We start from the raw sequence: 27,056 nt of genomic DNA, 5'->3' as shown, positions 1-27,056 counted from the left end.
CCCTCTGTTAGGCCGGGCTAGAAATATTTGGTGTGCACTATATAGGGAATAGGTTGCAATTTGGATGCAGCCATGGTTGTTGCCCAGTAATCCTTGTTGATTTCTCTTCACCATTTGGTGACATATTGTATACATTCTCCTTATAATGTATTATATAATATCCTTCTGTATACACCGCATGTATTAAAGGGGGAGTTGAGTGTATGCACAGTCTGCAGATGGCTTGTGATCATTAAACACAGCTCATTGCAGTCCAGAGCTGGGGAAGCAGCAGCTGCTGGGAGCAGGGCTGGATCCTGATAAACCACATCCAGGAGAGATGCCTGGAGAGGGGGAGAGAGTGGTGGACTGAGAGACCCCACCCCCCACCCCCCCACCCCTTTCCACACTCTGTATGCTAGGTGAATCAGAATGACGTATGGGTATGGATTGCTGGGTGGGTGGGTGGATGGACGGAAGTGTTTGTGCGCGTGTGCACATGCGAGTCCAAGTGCTCTCGTGTGTGTTTGCATGTTTATGGATGTGTGCATGTTTGCACTGTTTGTGTGTTGGTCCATTGGTGTGCTTATGTTCCATCTGTGCACTACTCATCCTCTATCCCCTCCTCGCCAATCAGCTTCATGAACACATGTAAATGTTTCTCTCTGGCTCTGGCAGCTACCAGAGGAAAACTGCTCCGTAGCCGGCTGACATTTTGACATGTTAGCTGTTGACATGTTTATTTACTCATCTCTCCAGGATTCTGATGAGATGGACAGATAATTCAACACCTATCAGACCTAGCCAGTTTACCTGGGCTTAATTAGCGGTTGGGACCATAGATATTTTACGAGGGTGGATTGGAATAACAACGTTTGTTTTGACAGCTGTTGTTTTCTCAGCATCTTTTTTTTTTGTGTGCCCTACCTCTGTTTTGCTCCTGTCCATCTGGTGCGTCTGTGTCAGAGCTGATGTGTGTGTGCTCGGGCTCAGTGAGTCAGACCCACGGAGCCGATGTCTCTCTCTCCCCCTATCTGCATTCTCACGCACGCGTTCAGTTTTTTTTCTGACCACCACCTGCCAACCGCCACTGTGCAATTTCCTGAAGAAATATGATTCAGCCAATTGTGCCGTGAAGAAAGGGAATCATGGGAAAACAAACAAGTGACCGTTGCCATTCTGCCGCGCTAACAAGGAGGCTGAGAATAATCACCGCTAGTCAGTAATGATAATATAGATGAACGGGTGTCAGGCCAATTAGGGTGACTTGTCGACTCGTGAAACAATAACCAACAGTTGTTCCTAGTGTGTGTAAACACCATTGTGAGTTTGACAGCTATGCCATTGCTTTATTCATGTGCAGAAATATCTTATTTTTCTTGCTTAGCTAGAGACAGATAGAGAAAGACAGATCATCTCATTTGGCTACGTGGGTGCATGTGTGTGTGTAATGGTGCCCCGTGTGAGGATGATTATTTACATCTGTGTGGGAGGGCAGATACATTGTATTCATCCAGTTCACGTGTCATAATTGACATTTTATAAAGCATCAACCTCAGTGGGTTAAATGGTCCAAAAGGTAGGAGAATACGACTGCACTAGTTATTGACTGGTTTGTTTTGAAAAGAAGCATAATTACCATATCAGTCCGGAGGGCATAGCTTCCATTCACACTCTCGTTCAAAGACTCGTCTTTTATAGTGTGTGTGCTGTTTGTATCTAGAGAGGGAAGAAAAGAAAGAGTGTGTCTAATTAGAATGAGTAATACTCCATCTTGTATGTCGACGCGCAAATGCATTCATTTTTTGTTCTCACATAATGCCTGCTGTTCGTATCGAGCTCGGGGCGTTTTCGCTTTTGTCTGGTGGTTTCAGAGAGCTTCTAAGCAACAACAGAGCTTTCACTGAAGACCTCTTCTCTCTCTGTCTCGTTTGTTTTGGTCTGTGACGACCGAAGGGAAGGCGAAGTGCCTCGCTGTAGTCCCTAGGAGCCTAGTTGCTTCTATTGTATCCTTGAGCTCTCACTCAAAACGGTTAAAAGCTCAAATAATTCTATCGACCCCACTACATTGAACCTCTTCTATCCCCTTTTTATAATCACATTGTGAGAGAATCAACAAGAAAATTGTTGGGGTTCTGCCTGTATTTCAATGTGTGTCTGATTACCATCTGAGCGGGCACATTTCAAAGAGGACAGAGGGGAAACGGAACTACCTCAATGGGCTTTTTAAAATCTCATCTACAGGATATTTTCATAACAGGCGTGGCGGGGAAGTGGTAGTCATGAATTACAGACAGAGTCACAGTAGTAGAGAGGTGCTCAAGAAGCAACAGGTCCGGTGATGAGTCCGTCTGCTCTCTCTTGCTCTATCTCTCTCTCTCTCTCCTTGGCACGGCTGTGATTCTGTCATGGTGACAGTTCATGGCAGCATCCGGACGCGAGTAGGCGACCAAGAGTGGACACGTAATTCACCTAGAGAGCTGCTTCCTGCCTACCACATTCTGTCTCATCATTTGGATAGTGACTCAGTAGGCTACCAGTAATTCCGAGCTCACACCTTGCAGTGTAACCTTCACTCCCTTGTGTCCGTAGCTGTTGCTACCGTGCGAAACACTTCCTGTATGTGTGCTGGTAAAATACCTGGGATCTTGTCTAGGTAGGAGGCACAAGGCAGGTTATGACTGTACCTTTAAGACAGATTATGCCTTTCCTTTTCCTCTGGCCTTTCCTTTCCTCCGTTCACCTTTAAGTGCTAGCGTGCTGTGCTAGAGAAAGCGGAGGTGTGAATTCAACTGTTTTCTTGAGAAAGTAACCCAGCAACCTACGCACATTCCATTATACGAGGTCTCTCTTCCTCCCTCACTGTCCCTGTCTCTCCCTCTCTCCTTCCTTTCTCTCTATATATGTCTCTCTCATTCTCCTCTCCTTATGTTGTCTCATTGTGCTGATAATGTTCACAATATTGACAAATTTGACCTCAGATGACCTACCCGTTTTACCATAGAGCCTAAATATATCCAGCACGTGATTTAACTTTTCAATTTTCGTCTCAGATTGTTTGGCAAAGTGTTTTAGGGAAAGAAAGTATTTATTCCCCTAGGGTTTAGCGTGCGCTGTGTATACACTTAGCTTATGTTTAAAAATGAAACCCAAAGTCTTTCCTGATTAGTAGGTCATTGCTTTTAGTTAAAATGCCCAGTCAGAGGGGAAACAATTGTAAGTTACTGTGCCAGCTGTAATGCTCTGTTGAGAGGAAGGCCTTGTGCAGGTCTCTAATGGCTCTGGGGAAGTGAAGAGAGATGACTTTGGCTTACTCTGACCTCCTCTCCATTTTGAGGTTCCCTCTATAACTATTATTCCTGCCTGAGGGGACAGTTTCTGTCATCCAACCATTTCGGCGTCTTAAAAAAGGACTTGGGATTTCGGGAATTATAGGTAAAGATAATGGTGGACAGTCATGGCAAATGTTACGCCAGGGTGGAAGAAATACACCCTATTTCTAAACTTACCTGGAATAATTCCTAACATAATGAATAAAAAGTATGTTTATATTAATTTTGTTTACACTTTGTTGCTGCATAATATTTCCCTTAATAAGAAACCATGATTCATTCAAATGTGTGTTTTTGCCTTGTCACAATATTGTTACCACAAGGGCATTGTTCCACACAGACAATTCATCATGCAAAATATGTTTATAATTTAGGTTATTAAAACCAATTTGTGCATTTAATTCTCAAAAAGTGCATTCATTTACATATTTAACCAGGTTAAGGTGACTCCTGCCACCGCATAATACAATTGATTGATCAAGGTCTGAAAGCATGTTTTCATAGCAAGACTCCATTACTGCGACACGTAATTTTCTCATCAGCCCGCTACTGTTCCGCTGGCTTTGACAAGGGGAGAACTTAACATTCAATGTTGTTTACCCTCTCCCTCCATTAACATCTATAGCAGCCTGCAGTGATGAGGTCTGTGCACTCCAATCAACTCTCACTGTTCAGCTCACACTCTGCTGTTACTCATATAATTCATGTTTATCATAATTATGTCATGTCCAATCACAGGGATGCAGAGGGTTGCTTATAAGAAATCCCGCTATGCCCTCCGACGAACCATCAAACAAGCAAAGCGTCAATACATGACTAAGATCGAATCGTACTACACCGACTCCAACGCTCGTCGGATGTGGCAGGGTTTGCAAACTATTAGTGTCATGACGTTGCCCTATTGGGTGAGGTTTATGACCCCCCCCCCCCCCCCCCCCTGTGTTACCACAGAGAGAGTATGGTAACATCAAAAGGTTGGGGAATGGAACAATAATTCCCTTTCTCAACCAGTTGAAAGTGTCCGTTGGTACTAGTGTCCGTTATGGTAACATCAAAAGGTTGGGGAATGGAACAATAATTCCCTTTCTCAACCAGTTGAAAGTGTCCGTTGGTACTAGTGTCCGTTGGAAGTGTCCGTTGGAACATGATGTCAGATCAGTTGTTGTCTGGGACATTCTATCTGATGATAGGGTGACATAAATTGTATTTTGGAAAGTCCACACATTCTAGTTCAGATTCACATGGAATTGTTGTGCAATGTAAATGTTTAAATATGAAACTATTTGTGAGAAGATTTTAGCTTCTAAATGAGAGAATTGTTTTCATAAGTAAACGTATGCTCACTCAGTGGCCATGCCCAAGTGAACAGACATTGGTTGGAGAGGGATGAAACACGCCCTTCTCTTCCCCAGTACAAAAGCCCCCGTGACCCAATTCACGTTAAACTAAGCAAACCCCAGCGTGAGCTGTGGTTGCGAATGGTTGAACGACTACTCTATCTAACGAAATTTACATGAGACCAGATCACGTGGAGGTGACGATCACCACGCTGGAATGGTGAATTTTGACTAGACCATCCAGAATACAGCACGAGCTGATTATGGCAACTTGGTATGAACTTTGAACTATTATTCACTATAGAAGAAGAGATACATCGAATTATCAGCTGCAGTTGTAAACGTACGTGGCCTAGGAAAGGACAGACAATCTCCTAAGAACGACAGCGTACTTCAACGTATCCGCTCTACAACACTACGACCAGAAAGATTATACAAAGGACAATTTCATCTCTGGGCAAACCAATCTTCGACCCATCTATCGAAGTGCAGCTCAGAGTAAATATTGCATTTTCCTTTTCCGAATGGGCGGTTATTAGAATGCATAAGATTCTGTATTTATGGTAACATAGCTTCTCAAGGTCTGATAGAGACCCAATCCCTTTGTCCCTCAGTCTTTCTGCTCTTTCATTCAAACCCAACCCCCTTCCTTTGTGTAACCAGCCGTAATATCGGGTTAGCCCACTAGGGGCTTTTCATGACAGGCTGGTCATGGCCCACATCAACACCATTGTCCCAGAAACCCTAGACCCACTCCAATTTGCATACCACCCCAACAGATCCACAGATGATGCAATCTCTACTGCACTCCACACTGCCCTTTCCCACCTGGACAAAAGGAACACCTATGTGAGAATGCTATTAATTGACTACAGCTCAGTGTTTAACACCGTAGTGCCCTCAAAGCTCATCACTAATCTAAGGACCCTGGGACTAAACACCTCCCTCTGCAACTGGATCCTGGACTTCCTGACGGGCTGGCCCCAGGTGGTAAGGGTAGGTAACAATATATCCGCAACGCTGATACTCAACAAGGGGGCCCCTCAGGGGGGCGTGCTCAGTCCCCTCCTTTATTCCCTGTTCACTCATGACTGCATGGTCAGGCATGACTCCAACACCATCATTAAGTTTGCTGGTGACACAACAGTAGTAGGCCTGATTACCGACAATGATGAGACAGCATATAGGGAGGAGGTCAGAGATCTGGCTGTGTGGTGCCAGGACAGCATCCTCTCCCTCAACATGATCAAGACAAAGGTGATGATTGTGGACTACAGGAAAAGGAGGACAGAGCACGCCTCCATTCTCATCGACGGGGCTGTAGTAGAGCAGGTTGAGAGCTTCAAGTTCCATGGTGTCCACATCAACAACAAACTATCATGGTCCAAGCACACCAAGACCGTCGTGAAGAGGGCACGACAAAACCTATTCCCCCTCAGGAGACTGAAAAGATTTGGTATGGGTCCTCAGATCCTCAAAAGGTTCTACAGCTGCACCATCGAGAGCATCACTGCCTGGTACTGCAAGTGCTCAGCCTCCAACTGCAAGACACTACAGAGGGTTGTGCTTCCTGCAATCCAGGACTTCTATACCAGGCAGTGTCAGAGGAAGGCCTAAAAATGGTCAAAGACTCCAGCCACCCTAGTCCTAGACTGTTCTCTCTGTTACTGCATGGCAAGGGGTACCGGAGCACCAAGTCTAGGTCCAACTGGCTTCTCAACAGCTTCTACCCCCAAGCCATAACAGCTAATCTAATGGCTACCCAGACTATTTGCATTGCCCTCTTTTACGCTGCTGCTATTCTCTGTTTATTATCTGTGCATAGTCACTTTAACTCTACCTACATGTAAATATTACCTCAATTACCTCGACTAACCGGTGCCCCCGTACATTGACTCTGTACCAGTACACCCTGTATATTGCCTCGCTATTGTTACTTTACTGCTGCTCTTTAATTATTTGTTACTTTTATTTCGTATGTTTTTACTTATCTATTTTTTTACTTAACACTTATTTTTCATAACTGCATATTTTGTTAAGGGCTTGTAAGTTAGTATTTCACTGTAAGGTTGTATTCGGCGCATGTGACAAATACAATTTGATTTGTTCTTCTCCAATAGAGAAGCAGGAGACTGTTTGTCCAAATGAGAAGCAGGAGACTGGGATGCGAGTCCAATAGAGAAGCAGGAGACTGGGATGCGAGTCCAATAGAGAAGCAGGAGACTGGGATGCGAGTCCAATAGAGAAGCAGGAGACTGGGATGCGAGTCCAATAGAGAAGCAGGAGACTGGGATGTGGGTCCAATAGAGAAGTGAAGAGAATGAAAAGGGCTTTGACTAACAGCAGTGAGAGGTTTGTCATGAGGAGCAGGAGAACATCGAGGTAATGCGAAGTGTCAGTCTCATCAGACATATAAACAGTAAATGAGCCAGTCTAGCCAGAGGAAAGAAAAGACGTTGATTGAAATGGTCTGCTGTGAGGAGGCATTGATCTCACATCAAAACACATCAGTCAAAACACGACAGAGAGGAATGATTCTCCATCCTTCATTGTACTTCCCAATCTGAACAGATGCCACCATTTTGGGTGTCTTGTAAACAATGTATGAAGAACCCCATACAAACACTATGGTGTTCCACAATGTCCCTTTAGCTGAGCAAGCCATTCCCATCCTTCATACCAGTCTCTCTCACACTCGAGCAATTGCAGCGCTGTACCGTAATTGAGACAATTGGCTGTACTGAGGAAGGAAGGTCCTTCACCATCAACTAATGGCTCCACTTTGACGGAGGGAATAGCCAGCTCCGATTAGTGAGAAGAGCACTCTCGTGGACTGGCCACATGACGTGCAAGGCGTTAGGTCTGGGAGAGGATGAAGGGAGCCCGGGTATACGGACAGTCAGCAATGGGGTCCATGGCAGGATGAGGTGCAAGTGGTGAGGAGAGGAGCAGACAGACATGCCACGCTTCAGAGTCCTGACAGAAAGAGAGAGACTTGCTTTGGCAATGTAAACATATGTTTCCCATGCCAATAAAGCCCTTTGAATGTATTTGATAGGAGAGGGGGAGAGGCAGAGAGAGAGAGACAGAGATAGGGAGAGAGGGTATGAAAAGGAGAGGCAGAAAGAACGAGTAAGAGGGTAGGAGGGGAGAGGGGAGGTGTAAGAGACTTAGAAAGAGGGTGGGGTGTTGGGATGCTTCGGGAAGATCAAAGGAAATCACATCAATGGAAGGTTCTCTTCTTCGGCTGCGATGCACTGCAATGCCAATAGAGAGTGAGGGGCGAATTTCTGTAGACATCAAGATAGACGAAGTCTTCTCATTTAGCTAGCTAAAACCGTTTCTCTTCATTTTTCTCTTTAGTCCTTAGCATAATCATATTATTTATCATTATCATTATTAGTGGGGCGGCAGGTAGCCTGTGGTTAGAGCGTTGGGCCAGTAACCGAAAGGTTGCTGGATTGAATCCCCAAGCTGACAAGGTAAAAATTGGTCGTTCTGCCCCTGAACAAGGCAGTTAACCCACTGTTCCTCGGTAGGCCGTCATTGTAAATAAGAATTTGTTCTTAACTAACTTGCCTAGTTAAATAAAAATGAATCACTGCTTATCATACAGTTGACTGAGCAGATTCATTCCTCAAGACCGGCTGACCATTATTCTGCTTTTCAACCAGCCTACACACCCTCTGGCTATTTGCTGCGGATTGTAACCTGCTGGTGGGGAAAAGAAGTGGCCCTGGTGCACACACTTCCATGTTAAACGATGCCTCGATAGCGACTTCCCTCATTACACATGATGACAATGAACCAGAAGGTTACTGAGGGAATCTAGACCAGCCTGACCTATTTTACTGTGGAGCGCAGATGCTCTTTTGTCATACTGGGAAGAAGGAGGGGAGGAAATGAGGGGAGATGGGAGAAGAGGAGAGGAACGTTGACTTCCAGTGTAGTCCTTCAAATCGTTTGGAGAAAATATGTATATTTTATCTTTATCTTTGTTCAATTGTATTCTTCATACAATAAAATGTCACGGAATTCTAAGCAAATCTTGTCTGCTAAATGAACTAGTGTAGCCCACAGCCATATGGCATAGCCACATCAGAACCTAACATAAGGACAACTCAGAGTATGCCATTCTGTTCTTCTGAAATAGACTACATTTTCTTCATATCATCCTTCTTTAGACCTGTTTAAAGTAAATAATGGATTTATTGTGAAGCTGTAGGCTATATTATATTGATTTATTACATTTTTTTAAATGGCTTGTAGGCTGTGTGTGGAAGCCAGGAGATGCTAAATGTGTATGTTAATTAACGGTCAATTACCGTGAGACCGATTTTAGTTATTTGCTTGACAATCACCGGCTGACAAGATTTCGTGACCACCACTGCCCTAGGTACAGTGGCTTGCGAATGTATTCACCCCCCTTGGCATTATTCCAATTTTGTTGCCTTACAAACTGGAATTAAAATTGATTTTTTGGGGGAGGTTTATCATTTGATTTACACAACATGCCTACCACTTTGAAGATTATTGGGAAACAAACAAGAAAGAAGACAAAAAAAAATGAAAGCTTGAGCGTGAATAACGATTCACCCCTCCCCAAAGTCAATACTTTGTAATACCACCTTATGCAGCAATTACAGCTGCAAGTCTCTTGGGGTATATTTCCATAAGCTTGGCACATCTAGCCACTGTGATTTTTGTCCATTCTTCAAGGCAAAACTGCTCCAGCTCCTTCAAGTTGGATGGGTTCTGCTGCTGTACAGCAACCTACCACAGCAACCTACCACAGATTCTCAATTGGATTGAGGTCTGGGCTTTGACCAGGCCATTCCAAGATATTTAAATGTTTCGCCTTAAACCACTCGTGCGTTGCTTTAGCAGTATGCTTAGGGTCATTGTCCCGCTGGAAGGTGAACCTCCATCCCAGCTTAATCTCTGGAGGTCAAACAGGTTTCCCTCAAGAATTTTCCTGTTTTTAGCAACATCCATCATTCCTTCAATTCTGAACAGTTTCCCAGTTCATGCCTATGAAAAACATCCCCACAGTATGATGCTGCCACCACCATGCTTCACTGGGACGGGAATGATGTTCTCGGTGTGGCGAGAGGTGTTGGGTTTACGCCAGACAGCATTTTCTTTGATGGCCAAAAAGCGCCATTTGTCTCATCTGACCAGAGTACATTCTTCCATATGTTTGGGGAGTCTCCCAAATGCTTTTTGGCGAACACCAAACAAGTTTTTTTTTTTTTAAGCAATGGCTTTTTTTGGCCACTCTTCCATAAAGCCCAGCTCTATGGAGTGTATGGCTTAAAATGGTCCTATGGACAGATACTCCAATCTCCGCTGTGGAGCTTTGCAGCTCCTTCAGGGTTATCTTTGGTCTCTTTGTTGCCTCTCTGATTAATGCCCTCCTTGCCTGGTCTGTGAGTTTTGGTGGGCGGCCCTCTCTTGGCAGGTTTGTTGTAGTGCCATATTCTTTCAATTTTTTAATAATGGATTTAATGGTGCTCCGTGGGATGTTCAAAGTTTCGGATATTTTTTTATAACCCAATCTTGAGCTGTACTTCTCCACAACTTTGTCCCTGACCTGTTTGGAGAGCTCCTTGGTCTTTTGCCCCTTGCTTAGAGTTGCAGACTCTGGGGCCTTTCAGAACAGGTGTATATTACTGAGATCATGTGACAGATCATGTGACCCTGAGATTGCACACAGGTGGACTTTATTTAACTAATTATGTGACTTCTGAAGGTAATTGGTTGCACCAGATCTTATTTAGGGGCTTCATAGCAAAGGGAGTGAATACATATGCACACACCACTTTTTTTGTCTTAAAAAAATTATATTGAAACAAGGAATTTTTTTCATTTCACTTCACCAATTTGGACAATTTTGTGTATGTCCGTTACATGAAATCCAAATAAAAATATATATTTAAAAGACAGGTTGTAATGCCACAAAATAGAAAAATGCCAAGGGGGATGAATACTTTTGCAAAGCACTATGTCCACAACATGCTCTGTAGTATTTTCCGATAGAACAAACCACTATATCCAGTGTCTCAAGTGTGAATGGATGGTACATCACTGTTCAGAGGGAGCGAGAGAGAAAGGGAGAGATGTGCTTCCACTTCAATCAGTCGTGTGTTTTCCACTGCTGTGCACATCTCTGTTGGCATCTGAGCTTGAAGGGCATCTGACATATAACGCTGAGCAGAGCTTAAAGAGTGACAAGTGCGAAGATCAACCTTGATTGGAACACTTCCTTTCGGTAAACATCTGACATCAGGACGTGAGCCTATCAGGGCAGACTGAAGATCATACCTCCAGGTTACGGGTAGTGTTTCACTAGGAATCTCAATACTGCTAGAGATGGAGTTGCGTACGGAAGCTTTTTCTGCTCAGTGTATTGAGAGCTTTGTTGAGTAGACAAAGATCAAAAAACATGATTTCACCTGGTCGTGGGGTCGACTGTCACGCCCTGACCATAGAGAGCCCTTGGGGTTCTCTATGGTGCAATAGGTCAGCGTGTGACATGGGGATGTTCTAGTCTTGAATTTCTATGTAGGTGTGAGTATGGATCCTAATTGGAGGCAGCTGATGATCGTTGCCTATAATTGGGGATCATACTTAGTGTGATCCTTTTCCCATCTGCGATTGTGGGATTTTGTTTTAGTGCTATGTGCGCTACGAACTGCACGTTTGTTTATTCTGTTCTGTTTTGTTTTCTGAAGGTTCACTTTAATACATATGTGGAACTCTACTCATGCTGCGCCTTGGTCCGCTCATTATGTATATGACGAACGTGACACCGACATTGTTTTGAACCGGTAGGTTCATGTTGGCTAGAGTTTGTGGTACAGTACCTACAGTACAGAGCCCATCATTGTCACCCTTTAATTATATCCACTTTGAAAACACATTGACTTCAGGGTTGCTATCTCCCTATCTTCCCAGATGTATTTCCACCCTACAACTTTGAGGACATTAATGTCATGGAACCGCTTAGAGAACGTTTCAGCACCTACACTTCCATGACGCTCACACAGTTGTTTAATATCATCAGTCTTTCGGGCACTTCCCCGTCGCTAACGACATCTGACAGGTCCCCCGTAAGAAACTTTTTTCTGAAGGTTAATCATCCCATTTCCCACCTGTGGTCCTCTTTGGATCAGACGCTCGCTATCCATTTCTAAGCAGCCGAGCCGCTGACACTTTGAATTCGGAACGCGCCCTTCAGCCACACACTTCTCCATGGTAATTAGGATCGGAGAGAGCAGGAGTGTCAATGGAAAAGTTTAAAGTGAAGACGGCGGGTTTGACTGATGCTTCTAATGCCCTTCGGTCACCAAGGCCGTGTTCTTACAATGGCGTTTGAGGGAGGAATGATGAGGGGTGGTTGAAGGGGAGGATGGAGGGGGGTATCATTAATCGACAGGTGACGCCACACAATCTGACACAACGTCGTTCTTTTTCCATCAACAGGAGGTCATAACTCATCTTATACCAGAGCCGTCCATGACTTTTGGTGGTTCATCTTTGACGGACAAGGATATATAAAGTCGTTAATCGCTGTCACAACTATCTCGCTGTTACCATAGTCATTAAGATGGATAGACGTGATTGGCAGTACTTGATATGGTTCATAATAATACAGTAAGATTGATGTGTGGATTGAACCTAATGTTTTGTTCACATAATAGGCTACGATTGATGTAATGTGCCATGACAACGGAAGAGGACGGTTACACCGCGGATGCTTTAACAGTATTTAAATTAATTGATTGATTCAGGGACGGTAACTTTATTTTGTTAAGCGGGAAGCATATTTCAGCTAATTAACACCGGAATGGCTAATTGATCCATGATCTGCCCTGTATGCTCTCAGGTCTTACACCGATTGTCAGGTATTTTAGATATACTGTAATAGCCATAGCTGCTGTTGGAAAAGTGCTGATATATTTTACAGTGATTTTACATTGTCAAAAGTATAATGTTCTCTGGTAGCTAAGATGTTGTTACAGAGGTGTATTTTTATTGTTTAAATTGAACCTTTATTTAACTAGGCAAGTCAGTTAAGAACAAATTCTCATTTACAATGATGGCTTACCAAACCTGGACGACACCTCTACAGAGGGGCATTTTTCTTTCAGACTCTATAGCTATGACAGTGATTAAATCAGTTGTGGGGTATAATGGGACAAAAAAAAAAATGTTATCAGGTCACATGGTTTTAAAAAAGAATCCTGGAAAAACGTCATTGTCTTGACAAACGTCTTGTCATACTGCAGCAACCTTGTACTTGTTCATATGAATTATATTTTAAAACTAGTCTAAAAGGGGCTTCCTCTACATACACAGAGACAACAACTGTGATTGGACAATAGAACTCAATAGTGTAGGCCTATGCAAGCATGCAGGGCTTTGCACCTATGCAGGGCTCCCGAGTGGTGCAGCGGTCTAAGGCACTGCATCTCAGTGCACGAGGAGTCAATACAGTGCCTGGTTTGATTCCAGGCTGTATCACATCCGGCTATGATTGGGAGTCCCATAGGGCAGCGCACAATTGGCCCAGTGTCGTCCAGGTTTGGTAAGCCATCATTGTAAATAAGAATTTGTTCTTAACTGACTTGCCTAGTTAAATAAAGGTTCAATTTAAACAATAAAAATACATTTAAAAACTGTGTCTAATAATAAAAAAATGACTGACATTCTACAGAATGTCACCACCAAGTTTGAATATAAACCAAATTTGATCACATACTGTACACATTTTCTCCTAACACAAATTAATGGATTATATATACATAACATTAACACTTTATTTAACCTGGCCAGATGGACAGGGTGCATAGGCTGTATGCAGCTTCTGTTATTAGTAGCCCAGTCATGTAACATTTATGGAAGTAGTTTTTTGCATGTGTCTGTCAGGGCCATGTGTTATCATGTTCGCTAAATAAATACCGGAGTAAAGTGGAAAGCGCACTTGAGTGTGCGTTGTGCCCGGCCCACGCGGCCCTTGATTTCCGTGAATATGATTGGTCAAGCACGCACCGAACCTGCAGCACTCGGATGTGAAGGATAGATAAATTGCGAGTTGACAAATCATGAAGCAAATCAGTCTAAAAAAAACAGCACTTTGTCCCTCTTTTAATGCCTTTGTTTCAATATTTTGTACTAAACTAAATAAGAAGTGGTGCTCCACCTGATTGAAAAGGGAAAATGTTTGCTCGCCACACGTTTTTTTCGACGGCTCCGTGTTGTTGGTAGGTGATTAGAGGATTATTAAAGCTTAGTGTGCCTTTAATGTAATGGCAACGCTCAACATCTTGCCACATAATAATAAACTTACCAGTCAAAAGAGTCTGGCATCACAACTTATTTTACAACTGATCACAAATGAGGGTTATACTGTTAGTGCTGTCTTATTTTCCTGAAGGAGAGAGATCCAGTAAGGATTATAATGTTAGTGCTGTCTTATTTTCCTGAAGGAGAGAGATCCAGTAAGGGTTATACTTTTAGTGCTGTCTTATTTTCCTGAAGGAGAGAAATCTAGTAAGCGACTAATCTTTTTGTCAGCTAAAATAAAAGTGCCATAATTTACCTTCATTCTTTCATTTGGTGAATAATTAAGTGATACTGTGTTTCTGCTTTGCCCTCCGTAATGATGGCAATAATTCATGTTATGCTGATGAGCCCACAGAAAAAGTTGCATAATGCATTTCAAATGGCTAAATGATTACAGATTCAGATGAATGGAGTGAACTGTGAACAACGGTATGTTTTCTAACTGCGATAAATGCATTTGAGTAAATGTGAGAAAGACCTCACCTAATGTGGAATCACCCACAGAATCCAGACTAAATTGCCTGTGCCTGGTGGATGGGATGTGAAATAGATTTAAAACAGTTTAATTTATCACTATGATAAAGGGTTTTTCATAAAGTGATGAAGGATCATCGGCAGGCCACCTGTTTAAGGAGTTCCTGTTTGTGTGTGTGTGTGTGCTTATGTATGTTTGCGGTAACATGCGTCTTTGTGCATGCTTGTGTTCCTCTTACAGTGAGTCAGCCCTGTGGATTTCTGTCTTGTGTGTACTCTGACTGCTATGGCCCCTTGGTGACAGGCATGGGTGTATAAGACATTATCAGCTGTGATTCTCAGGGGTCAGAGCCTGAGGTGACAGTGCACATGCTGGGGTTGAGACAGACAGACTCCCTCCTGCCACTTTAGAGCCCAGTGAAGAGAGGAGTTCCTCTCTATTACCCAGAATGCATTGTTGTCTGCCAGTTGTCAGTCAGGGTTGGTGACAGGGCTGCAGTAAGTTGGGGCAACTGTCTCTCTCTCCTTGTCTGACTGTCTCTCTGTCTCTCTTTATTCAACCCCCCCCCCTCTCTCTCACTCACTCCCTCTCTCTCTCCCTTTCTATTTTTAATTGTCTCTATTCTTTACTTACCTATGCAGTATGGTTCTATGATTGACAGAGGCTGACAGGTAGATGGCAGGTTCTTGGCTTGCACTTGAAATGGCTTCAGCTAGGAAGTGGTTCAGAATGGATTACAAGACATGTTGTGGAAAAACAACATTTATTTTTTATGTTTCCAGAACCCCTAAGTGCACTTTGGATTCTAAAATTACTGTACTCTCAATTACTTTCCAATTTAGAAACCCTACACAGGGTTTTAACCTTTATGAGCAAAATAGTCTAGCAGTAATTGCAGTAACTTTTCTCTGCTTTTATTTATAGGTTGATCTGAAAACCTTTTATCAAACTATTGTGTGCACATCCAGATGCTGTCATACAGGCAAGGGTTTGATTCCATTTTCTCACAGTTTTTTTTCCTCATTTAAAAAAAAGGAATCCACTGCATTATGCTAATCAATTAATTAGACTATTCTATGGTTCTTTAAATACATTCATTTTCCTTCAATTTAATATCATTCACAACAGAAATGAGAACCTGGTAGTAATATATGTTTTTGAGTCCGTCATTTTGCATCAGCACTGTCAAGCCATAGCAACACATTCATCAACAGAGAAAGGGGAAACTCAATTTGATATGGGAGAATTTCATTTGACCTTTTATGCAGTAAGTGGGTCTGAATGAGAACTGCTCGTACATCAATAGATTCTCAACCTCCCAGAAGTGTTTATGGTTAGTGAAGCAACAGTTCTGCAGACTACTGATCAGATGTTGGCTCACTGCTTCTACCACATCAACATGAATTTGGCTTGAATTGTATGCAGTTTGGATGAATGAGGCAACATCTGTTCTTTCTTTGGCTACCTTGTTCATTGTTATGATTGCACAATGGAGGTAGAAAGGCCGTTCACAATATCAGGTTTTACTTGTAAAAAAAAAAAAAAAGCTTTTTAATTTACTTCTGTTGTCTTCCAGGAGTTGCTGAATCGCCTCTCTACTTCAGTATGGTCCACAATTCATACACCTTGCTTGGCGAGGTAGCGGCTGTGATCCCTTACCTTTGCACAGTATCACTGTAGTCGTAAAATATAAATACTATTGTTATAATAGATCAGGCAACGTGCAACTTCGGAGTGCATTTATTCTGCGGAGTATAAAAATCTTGCGTCTTCCCTGTGTTTCTTTCACTCTCTGTCCTATGACTCGTTATACTCTCTCTCATGATTCACCTCGCTTTATTTCTCTCACTTCCTCTTATCAAATATCCCTCATTCTTCTCTCTCATTCTAACAACTCCCTTTCTTTCTCCTCCTTTCTTATCACCACTCACCTTGCTGTCTTGTCTTCTGTTTGCAGAGATGGAGTGAAGAGGAAAGAGCCTAACGTTAAGGGCAGGACCCAGCTGTGTGAGGTAAGGAATGACTCAGTGTTTTCTATTATCAAATCCTCTCTGCTGGTTTGGCCCCTCTGTCCCTCTGTCTAATCACATCATTCATAACTGATATAAAGAACCAACATTGTATTTGACTCCCTATGCTGCCTGTACTGTACTAAAGTATTTGGCAGCATACAGTATAATATTGCGACAGAAGCCCCCAGAATATATATGAAAACACACAGTATAGCACTGTTATCAATCTACCTGTAATAACCTAGCTGGCTACCACCTTGACTGTTACAATGTTTCAAGGCTGTATTTCAATCTACCTGTAGCAGCCTAGCTACTGTAGCTAATACCTTGTCAATCAAACTGTAGCAGCCTAGCCAGCTGACACCTTGTCAATCGACCTGTAGCAGTCTAGCTAGCTAACACCTTGTCAATCTACCTGTAGCAGCCTACAGTAGCTAGCTAACACCTTGCCAATCTACCTGTAACAGCCTAGCTAGCTAACACCTTGTCAATCTACCTGTAGCAGCCTACAGTAGCAAGCTAACACCTTGCCAATCTACCTGTAGCAGCCTAGCTAGCTAACACATTGCCCTATAGTGTTACAGTATGGTTGATATGTAATGTGATTGGGAGGAAAAGCTATATATAATCCTATGCTAAGCTACAAGACCTTCAGCTTTTGTTTTAGTGAATCAGTGCTTGTATCCCAAATGGCATCCTATTCCCTATATAGTGCACTACATTTGACAAGGCTCCATAGGACTGTGGTCAAAAGTAGTGCACTATATAGGAAATAGGGTGCCAGTTGGAACAAAGATAGTGTGTTGCAGGTAGAAAGGTCATCCATGTTCCATGCTGTAGAGTAAAGCTGAGAGGTATGTTGCAGCCTCCATCATTAACCCTGGCTAACAACAGGGCAAGAGGCGCCTGCCTACCTACCTACTGCTCCAGCCCACTCACATAATTACAGCTGAACACCTTGGCGATACAAGAAGTGAATAATTCTGTCAATCTGCATACGATTGACATTTCTACCTCTAATTTGACTATTGTATGTCAATGAGGTCAGGGATAATTCCACCACCTCCACTGCTACCACTGCTACACGCTACTGCTGTACAGCTAACTGCTATACTACTTCAGTACTAATATGACTAACACTACTTATTATGATAATAATATGGGTAGAAATTATCAGAATTAGTGGTAGTCATTCTACTTACACTGAACTATAGTGTTTTATTGAAGACACTGAGTAAATCAGAAATATACACAGCTTCAGCAACCGTTACTAGAGATCCATTTCTAATAGAGGAAGATGTATAAAGGCCTACGTCTTTTTGTGAGACTGTGTTCAACTCGTCGCTTCATCCTGTGTTCTGTGAAAAGTGGGAGGCTGGATTAGTCAAACCCGTCTCTGCTTTCGTAGATTCCCATGTTGTCTTAGCACAGTCTCCCTCACTAGCTTTAAGCACCAGCTGTCAGAGCAGCTCACAGATTACTGCACCTGTACATAGCCCTTCTATAATTTAGCCCAAACAACTACCTTTTCCCTTACTGTATTTATTTATTTTGCTCTTTTGCACCCCATTATTTTTATTTCTACTTTGCACATTCGTCCACTGCAAATCTACCATTCCAGTGTTTTACTTGCTATATTGTATTTACTTCACCACCATGGCCTTTTTTTGCCGTTACCTCCCTTATCTCACCTCATTTGCTCACATCGTATATAGACTTATTTTTCTACTGTATTATTGACTGTATGTATGTTTTACTCCATGTGTAACTCTGTGTCGTTGTATGTGTCGAACTGCTTTGCTTAATCTTGGCCAGGTCGCAATTGTAAATGAGAACTTGTTCTCAACTTGCCTAACTGGTTAAATAAAGGTGAAATAAAAAAATAAAAATAATAATTACCAAAGGCAAACAGCACAGAGAACTTTCAAGAGCTGCCTGCCGCGTTACGTGAATGCAGATATGATTGTGAAGCAACAGCAGAAGAGTTCCTAGATACAGTGTGGTGAAGGCCGGTCATGAGTGACAGCCAGGAGGGCAGTGATCCCAGAATGGGACATAAAAAGGTCTGAAATCCAGTCAGTGATGCATAGCCTACGTCTGGGAGAGAGAAGCCACCACGGCTAGTCCTAGCGGAAGTCATATCGAGTTCAACATGAAGATGTTAGACATTTCAAATAAATCCATTTGACTCAATGTATCCAAGGCTTTTATTTATGATGTCGCTCAGAGCAAGACCCTTGTAAATATTCACACCCCTGTGCTAGGCTAATTGTCTGAAAACCCAGAGGATCGGTGCAGGTTTTTCCTCAAGGAAGGGAAACTGTACAAAGACAGTGTTAGGCTACCTATGAATAATGCACACATCATTAGAGCAGGTTTTAGTAAAGTACCTGGTCTGACACAGATTCTAACACAGTCTATATTGTGAATAATGGGTGTGTGCGAGCTAAGAAAATGTGCCAGATAAACCCAATCTGTTATGATTTGTTTGTGCGGTATAAATTAGATTCTCATTGAGTAGAAGTAAAATGCAAAAACAAGCATTTCACTAATCTAGTCAGTGCCTTGAAGTTGCAGATTTTTCGTTGACTTGCAACCTGACAAGAGTCTGATGATAACATCACAGAACAGTGTGCTTCAGGACTCAGTGTAGCAATGCACTTAGCATAATTAAATCAAACATAAACTAATATTGACGTAAGCGTCCTCTGAAATATCCAAATAGGATATTTCCTTGTCATTTTCCATGCCCCAAATATGTTGAGTTTACTCTACTTTGCATATGTCAATTCAACTGAAGCAGTAAAGCACCGTATAGTGCTCTGCTAATTGAATGGTCTTTGGTGGGGATCTGACTCAATTCCTATAGATTCCATAATAATTTATCAATGACACCTCAGCAGGTGCTTCATCATGACTCCAGACCAATTTTTCCATCGTCCTCCCTATGAATACATTATGCTTCCAGCCCATACATCTTCCTGGCCCGTCCTTGTGCGTGAACTGAGTAGAGCAGAGTATTACTTTATTAATCCCAACTTGGGAAATTGTTTTATCACAGCATTCATCATCCATCACGTATAAGGACAGGACACAATGACAGATACACAACCAAACAGAAAACATATCAAGACTCATGAAGGCACCTGCACCTTAGCATCCGCAGAAGAGCAGTCGGATTCAAGTGCTGTTTTCCATCCCACTCTGGAGGAAAAACCTGCAAGAATGCTGTTCCCAATAGGAAGACATCATAAAACAGTTCATCAATTAAAACACTTAATCAGCTCGTTAAAAAGCCTCATGTCTTTGGGTAAAAAGGACCGTCTTGACCTCTCTGTGGAGCTTCTGGACAGGATGAACCTGCTACTGAAGCTGCTGCTGTGTTCCATGATCGTGTGTGTTTTTGCTTGCAGCTTTTTTATGAACATGTCCTGCATTGATTCCAGGCTGCAGCCAATTGTAGCACTGGATTTCCTGATTATTTTGTCAAACTTGTTTATGTCCTCCTTGGATAAATGATCTTTCCAGCACACAATGGCATAGCTTACTACATTCACCACGACACTGCTGTAGAACATACAAAGCATTTTGTCACGGACATTAAGAGATCTAAGCTTCCTTTAAAAGTACAGTCTGGATTGGGCATTTTTGTAGATGCTGTGGAAGTTCTCCTTCCATTTCAGTTTATTGTCCACTATTACACCCAGGTGCTTGTAAAAGTCAACAATACCAATCTCTTCACCATTAATAAAAATAGGATTAAAAACATTTATTTTTCCTAAAATCTACTACTAGCTCCTTCGCCTTCAAGTACATTCATTGGCTTCACACCATTTCACAAATGACATAGTTGTATCCATGTGATGAGCATCGGGGTGTGTCCAAAATGGAGCCCTTTTCACTATATAGTGCACTAATTTTAACATGGTCAAAGGTAGTGCACTAAAAAGGGAATAGAGTGCCATTTTAGATGCACACCATGCTACTCCACAAGGTGCATTATATCTGGAATAGTTATGCAATCTGTGTTTTTGGCAATCACTGTTTCCGATTGTATTTTTGTTAAATTATTATCATTTTTTCCTTAATTTAAGCAAGGAGTAACCATTGAGACCAGGGAGGGTCTCTTTCACAAGGGAGCCCTGCATATACACTATATATACAAAAGTATGTGGACACCCCTTCAAATTAGTGGATTTGACTATTTCAGCCACACCCGTTGCTGACAGGTGTATAAAATTGATTACACAGCCATGCAATCTCCATAGACAAACATTTGCATTAGAATGGCCTTACTGAAGAGCTCCGTGACTTTCAACGTGGCACAGTCATAAGACGCCACCTTTCCAACAAGTCAGTTCATCAAATTTTGTGCCCTGCTAGAGCTGCCCCTGTCAAATGTAAGTGCTGTTATTGTGAAGAGGAAACGTCTAAAAGCAACAACGGCTTAGCCGCCAAGTGGTAGGCCACACAAGCTCACAGAACAGGTCCTCGTTTGCAACCCTCACTGCCAAGTTCCAGAGGCAGCTCAAGAAATCTTTGTTGGGAGCTTCATGAAATGGGTTCCAATGGCCGAGCGGCCGCGCACACAAGCCTAAGATCACCGCCATTGGACTCTGGAGCAGTGGAAGCGTGTTCTCTGGAGTGATGAATCACGCTTCACCATCTAGCAGTCCGACGGACTAATCTGGGTTTTGGCGGATGCCAGGAGAACACTACCTGCCCCAATGTAGAGTGCCAAGTGTTTAGTGGAGGAGGAATAATGGTCTGGGGCTGTTTTTCATGGTTCGGGTTAGGCCCCTTATTTCCGGTGAAGGGAAATCTTAATGCTACAGCATACAATGACATTCTGGACAATTCTGTGCTTCCAACTTTGTGGAAACAGTTTGAGGAAGGCCCTTTTCTGTTTCAGCATGACAATGTCCCCATGCACAAAACAAGCTCCATACAGAAACACCAGCACATCTAATTGTAATGTTTTGTGTAGTTGGTTCCAGCAATGAGGTGCTTTAAAGCTAAAAGCAGACTTATCAAGTTTGCTCGACACCCGAGTAACCTCAAGAGTTAAGCAACCTTGTGAATGGGTTTGGTTTCTCATGTTTTTATATTTTAACAGTGAAGTTAGGTAAGTTGGAAGCTAGTGTAGTAGAGCTTTGTAAAAAATTGCATCCTATTCCCTATAGTGCACTACTTATTGGGAATCGGGTAAAGTAGTGCACTCTTTAGGGGACATAGACACAGTGATGGTCTATGGTGTGTAAACTCCATACAGTAAAGCAGTACAAAGCTTCCTGGGTGGTAAACTAGCCAACTGCAGCCAATCTCCTGTGATTTATTGGTGAGTGGATGCTGAGCTAATGGAGTTGTTGGACCCTACTCTGAAATGAACAGCACTCTCCCACAGGGACCTATGAGTTTTTAATTAATTAGTCGATAGTCTCTAATCAATCAGACCTGAATTGTAGAGGGAAATTAGAAGGATACACCCTAAATGCCGACCTCTGAGGAAAATCCATTCTGGCATGTATAGCGATGTGGGGGAGGGAGAGAAAGGGATGCTGTTTCGACCACAGATGTATAGGAAAGCTGTTTCCCTAACATGTTAAGGATGCATCAGAGGAATGGCATTGAGAATCAATAGGAAATGCTAAATGACCGAAGCAAGTCTGACTCAACATATAGTGTTTGTATGTGACAATTAACATATTTTTATGTTTTTCTTCTCTGTCAAATGAAGTCATGGAATGATCTTAGTAAGAGTTGTTGTGGGGAAAGTGGGTGATGCCATCCACCCATTTCTTGGATGGAAAAGTGCCACTGAGTGGATTTCTCTAGTATCACATTCCTGGTAAAGGTGCCCTTATAGTAGTGTCAGCACACAAGCAACCATCTGCAGCCTGCCACTCTATTGAAGTGCCAAAATGAACACACACACACACACACACACACACACCAACTAAAAATTGACCAGTAAAACTATTAAGTGGTACTGGGTGACATGATTCTATTTTCCAGTCTATTTGTAGTTTCTGTGGAGAGTACCAACAGCTAAGGACACTTTTAATCTCAGATCAATGGAGCATGGCTGTAATTGGGATAACACAACATACCAGGGTAGGAAACAGGCAGTTGAGAAGATTACGCTGGTGTCAGATTAAATGACACAGTGCACAGGTTTCATTAGTCTAGCGTGAAGCTCCTCTCTTCAGTTCCAGGGGGTATTAAAACACAAACCCACTGCTCCTGAGATAGAGCGGCAGGAATGTGGGGATGTGATATTCAGTCAAATCCGTTCTCGGGTTTAAAGGGGAAACAAAGCAAAAAACAAATGATCATTGATTTGATATTGGATTAGATTCCTATAACCCTATTCTAGGGGACTCAAAGTGCTGTGTACTGTAGATTACGCAACGGGAGAAATTCCAACTACCACTTAAGATGTGAAGGCTAGATTATGGAATCATAGCTCATAGGGTTAAAAACCTGTCTCCGCTGTAGCGTCATCCCTTTTTAGTGTAGCCCACAAAAGCGATTTGTAGAGTTGAGCTTCAGAGCCCCAAGGTCTAAAACTAGGGTCAGCCGCAAAGAAAGGTTTGAAATCTCCAGCCTCGTCTGATTACACAGATCGAGGAAAATACACGTTTTTAGACACATAATAACATTTGACAAAAAAAACAGTGTAGCATTAAAAAAAAACAGTATAAATGATCTTCACCAGGCTTCGCTAAGCTGGGAACATTGTGTGGAGATTGTTTTGTAGTGTAAAGTGCCTGTACTTGATAGTTCAAGCAAGTCCATCGGGTCGCTTCATACTGTATTGCCAAAGTGTTGCATCTTTGGCAATACAGTATGCTGGACCTATTAAAGGGAAATCAATAAGCAAATAAAACCAGGATCGTTTTAAGATCCCCATTTATAGGTTCACTTTGGTCCATGCTTATTATTATTATTTAGTTTTTTTATTCTTTTCACTTTTCTGTCCACTTCCCTGTTTTATGTTCAAACTCCTAGTATCCTTTGCATACTAAACAAGTGAGCACCCATTTCACTAGACCGACCTTTGGTGAGGTGAACTTCAGTAGACGAACAGACAAACGCTGCCTCGGTTAAAGTACAGCACATAAAGTACTATTCTGTAGTTCACTACGTTTGTTTCAAGTCCAGGTCAGGAGCAAGAACACAATAGACCATTATTGTGATGCCCAGTGAAATGAACACAGGTTTCAAGATGGATTTTCGAAACCTCATTTATCATGTCCTTCCTTCCTGTTTGGTTGGTCCTCCCTATATGAGAGGGCAAACGTGGGCCATACCTCTATTCCCGACTTCCACTCAGAACCAATTTTTGTCTGTATATCAAGAACTGCTGCTTCGTCTCGGGACAAAGACGACATTCATTTTATAATTCGATTTTTTTTACTTGACAGTATTACGCCAAGTAATCAGAGAATAGTATATATTCTTAACAGTTTGACCAGTGGGAGCCTGCTGTTTTAGAGTGCTTTTCAATGGTCTTCAAGAGTATATATGAGCCGCAGTTAGTTTTATTAGCACAGATTTTGAGTGGGAGTATAGTTGGGGTGCTGTATGGTGGCAGATCACTGTGTTTGGTGTGGGTTTATATTGAGGACTGTATGTCGGTGTGTACAGAACAGTATCTTTTCTAACAGTTAGGGTTGCAAAGTGTCGTAAACTTTCCGGTAATCTTCCAGAATTTTCCCGGAAATTTTCCATGGGAAGTTAATCCCAGAATTTTGGGAATTTTGCTTAAATTCATCAAAAAAGTTAGCTTATAGCAGTGAACATTTTATGTGGGATACACAAGGCAATTCTAGGTCTTGTGGCATATTTTGGTTAAACTATCCCCAATTCAATGGAATTGCAACCCTCTGCATTCACAGTGCACTCTCTCATGTACAGCTGATTCTCAAGATCTTGCACACTAATGAGACGCTATTGAGCCCACACTACTACACTGTTTTTATTACAATAGTGGGTGGGGTGAATATATTTTATATGACACAATGTTTTGTTAACTAGTAAATAGTAGCCTAAAGCAAAGTGTGTTTTTGTAACGGCTTTCTTCTGTGGACGAAGGAGAGGACCAAAGCGCAGCGTGGTTAGTGTTCATCGTGTTTAATAAAGACGATAAACGTGAACACTACAAAACAACAAATGTGACAAAACCGAAACAGTTCTGTCTGGCGCAGACACACGAAGATAGAAGACAACCACCCACAAAACCCAACACAAAACAGGCTACCTAAATATGGTTCCCAATCAGAGACAATGACTAACACCTGCCTCTGATTGAGAACCATATCAGGCCAAACATAGAAACGGGAAAACTAGACACACAACAGAATGCCCACTCAGCTCACGTCCTGACCAACACTAAAACAAAGAAAACACAAAAGAACTATGGTCAGAACGTGACAGTTTTAAATCATTTCTAACTTGTTCACAATTTCTGCTAGTTAGCTTTTGCAACCATGTGGGTTTTTAGCTTGCTTGAGCCTGCTAACTGAGGAGTGTTAATTCACTGGTTTCATTTTAAAACATTTATCTTACAAAGGAGTTGTTTAATCTAACTGCTTAACTATTTATCTGTACATGGAATTGTATTCATTTAAAAAAATATACTTTTTGTCCCTAATCATGGAATTGTATTTTTTAAATTTATATATATACTTTTTCCCACCAAATCTATACAGGAAAATGCCAAGGGCACTATCTGATGTGTGGAGACATTTCACTGCAGCTAAGGTAGAAGGAAAAGCTGTGTACATTTGCAAATACTATGGCAAATCATATGTGAAAATGCAGCAAAGATGCAAAATCATCTGACCAAGTGCATAAAGTTCCCTCAGCGCTCACAACAAGCAACCTCTGACAAAAGTCCCTCTGCTTCTATTGGAGGTGAAAATGATGAATCAGGCACCTTATCGATAGCAACAGCTCATGGTCCTCCTGGAATCAGAAGTGTTTTCGACTCAATGGAGGAACATAATCAGAAGAAATGCAGATGAATGTCTTGCTCGAGCTATGTATGCAACCGGTTCACCTCTGATGCTCACAGGCAATGTTTATTGGAAGAGATTTCTGAATGGTTGCATACATTGCATACACCCCTCCAACCAGACATGCTTTATCTACTCATTTGCTGGATGCAGAGTTCAACAGAGTTCAAGTGAAGGCTCAAGCAAATCATATAGAAAGCAAACTGTATTGCAATCATCTCTGATGGGTGGTCGAATGTTTGTGGGCAAGGAATAATTAACAACATAATTTCCACCACCCAACCAGTATTCTACAAGAGCACAGACACAAGGGACACCAGACAAACCGGTCTCTACATTGCAGATGAGCTGAAGGCAGTCATCAATGACCTTAGACCACAGAAGGTATTTGCACTGGTGACAGACAATGCTGTGAACATGAAGGCTACTTGGTCTAAAGTGGAGGAGTCCTACCCTTACATCACACCCATTGGCTGTGCTGCTCATGCATTGACTCTTCTCCTCAAGGACATCATGGCACTGAAAACAATGGATACACTCTACACGATAAACAAGGAAATGGTTAGGTATGTGAAGGGTCATCAAGTTATAGCAGCAATCTACCTCACCAAGCAAAGTGAGAAGAATAAAAGCACCACATTCAAGCTGCCCAGCAACACCCCTTGGGTTGGTGTTGTCATCATGTTTGACAGTCTCCTGAAAGGGAAGGAGTCTCTCCAAGAAATGGCCTTATCACGGTCTGCCGATATGGACAGCCCCATCAAGAGGATCCTCCAGGATGATGTATTTTGGGAGAGAGTGGTAAGCAGCCAGAAACTCTTGAAACCTGTAACAGTAACCATTGCACGGATTGAGGGAGACAATGCCATCCTGTCTGATGTTCAGACTCTGCTTTGCCCTGTATTGCCCTGCCCACTTCACTGTTGCTCCAAGCAGAGGAAACTGCAGTTCTGAAATACATCAAAAAGCATGAAGACTTCTGCCTGAAGCGCATACACGCAGTGTACATGTTCGGCCCAAAGTATGCTGGCAAGAGCATCCTGTCAGGTGCAGAGATCAACAAGGCCTATGGTGTCATCACTACCGTGTCTCGCCACTGCGGCCTGGATGAGGGCAAGGTTCTTGGCAGTCTGGCGAAGTACGCTTCCAAGCAAGGGCTTTGGGATGGAGATGCAATATGGCAGTCATGCCAACATATCTCATCAGCCACCTGGTGGAAGGGACTTTGTGGATCTGGGGCTCTTTCCCCTGTTGCCTCCATCCTCCAAATCCCACCAACATCAGCCTGACAGGCTGACAAATACAAGGGTTGAACAATTGGTGGCCATCCGGGCAAATTTGAGGCTTTTTGAGCCTGAAAACGAGCCATCCTCAACAAGGTTGGAAAGTGACAGTGAAAATGAGGCCTCAGAGTCTGAGTTGGACATTGAGGAGGTCCAGGGAGAAGACATAGAAGCCTGAGAGGAAGACAACCAAAGCTTTAGTTTCTAGACTATCATTTTACAGATGTATGTTGAAAACATTTTTGGGAGATGCGATGGATCATTGGGTAT

General features: G+C 42.5%; 1 protein-coding gene across 1 annotated transcript in view; it reads left to right on the top strand.

Annotated features, from left to right (window-relative positions):
- The window catches only part of LOC110495790 (beta-1,3-galactosyltransferase 1), a 111,422-nt gene that overhangs the window by 41,484 nt on the left and 42,882 nt on the right, over positions 1-27,056 (top strand). The window contains exon 2 of the mRNA XM_021571219.3: positions 16,429-16,483. The gene's annotated coding sequence lies outside the window, so the exon portion shown is untranslated. The remainder of the gene's footprint in view (positions 1-16,428; positions 16,484-27,056) is intronic.

Source organism: Oncorhynchus mykiss, chromosome 18 (assembly GCF_057628025.1).
Source record: "Oncorhynchus mykiss isolate SJ-2025 chromosome 18, ASM5762802v1, whole genome shotgun sequence".
NCBI classification, from domain to species: Eukaryota; Metazoa; Chordata; class Actinopteri; order Salmoniformes; family Salmonidae; genus Oncorhynchus; species Oncorhynchus mykiss.
This window is presented reverse-complemented; position numbering and strand designations above follow the sequence as displayed.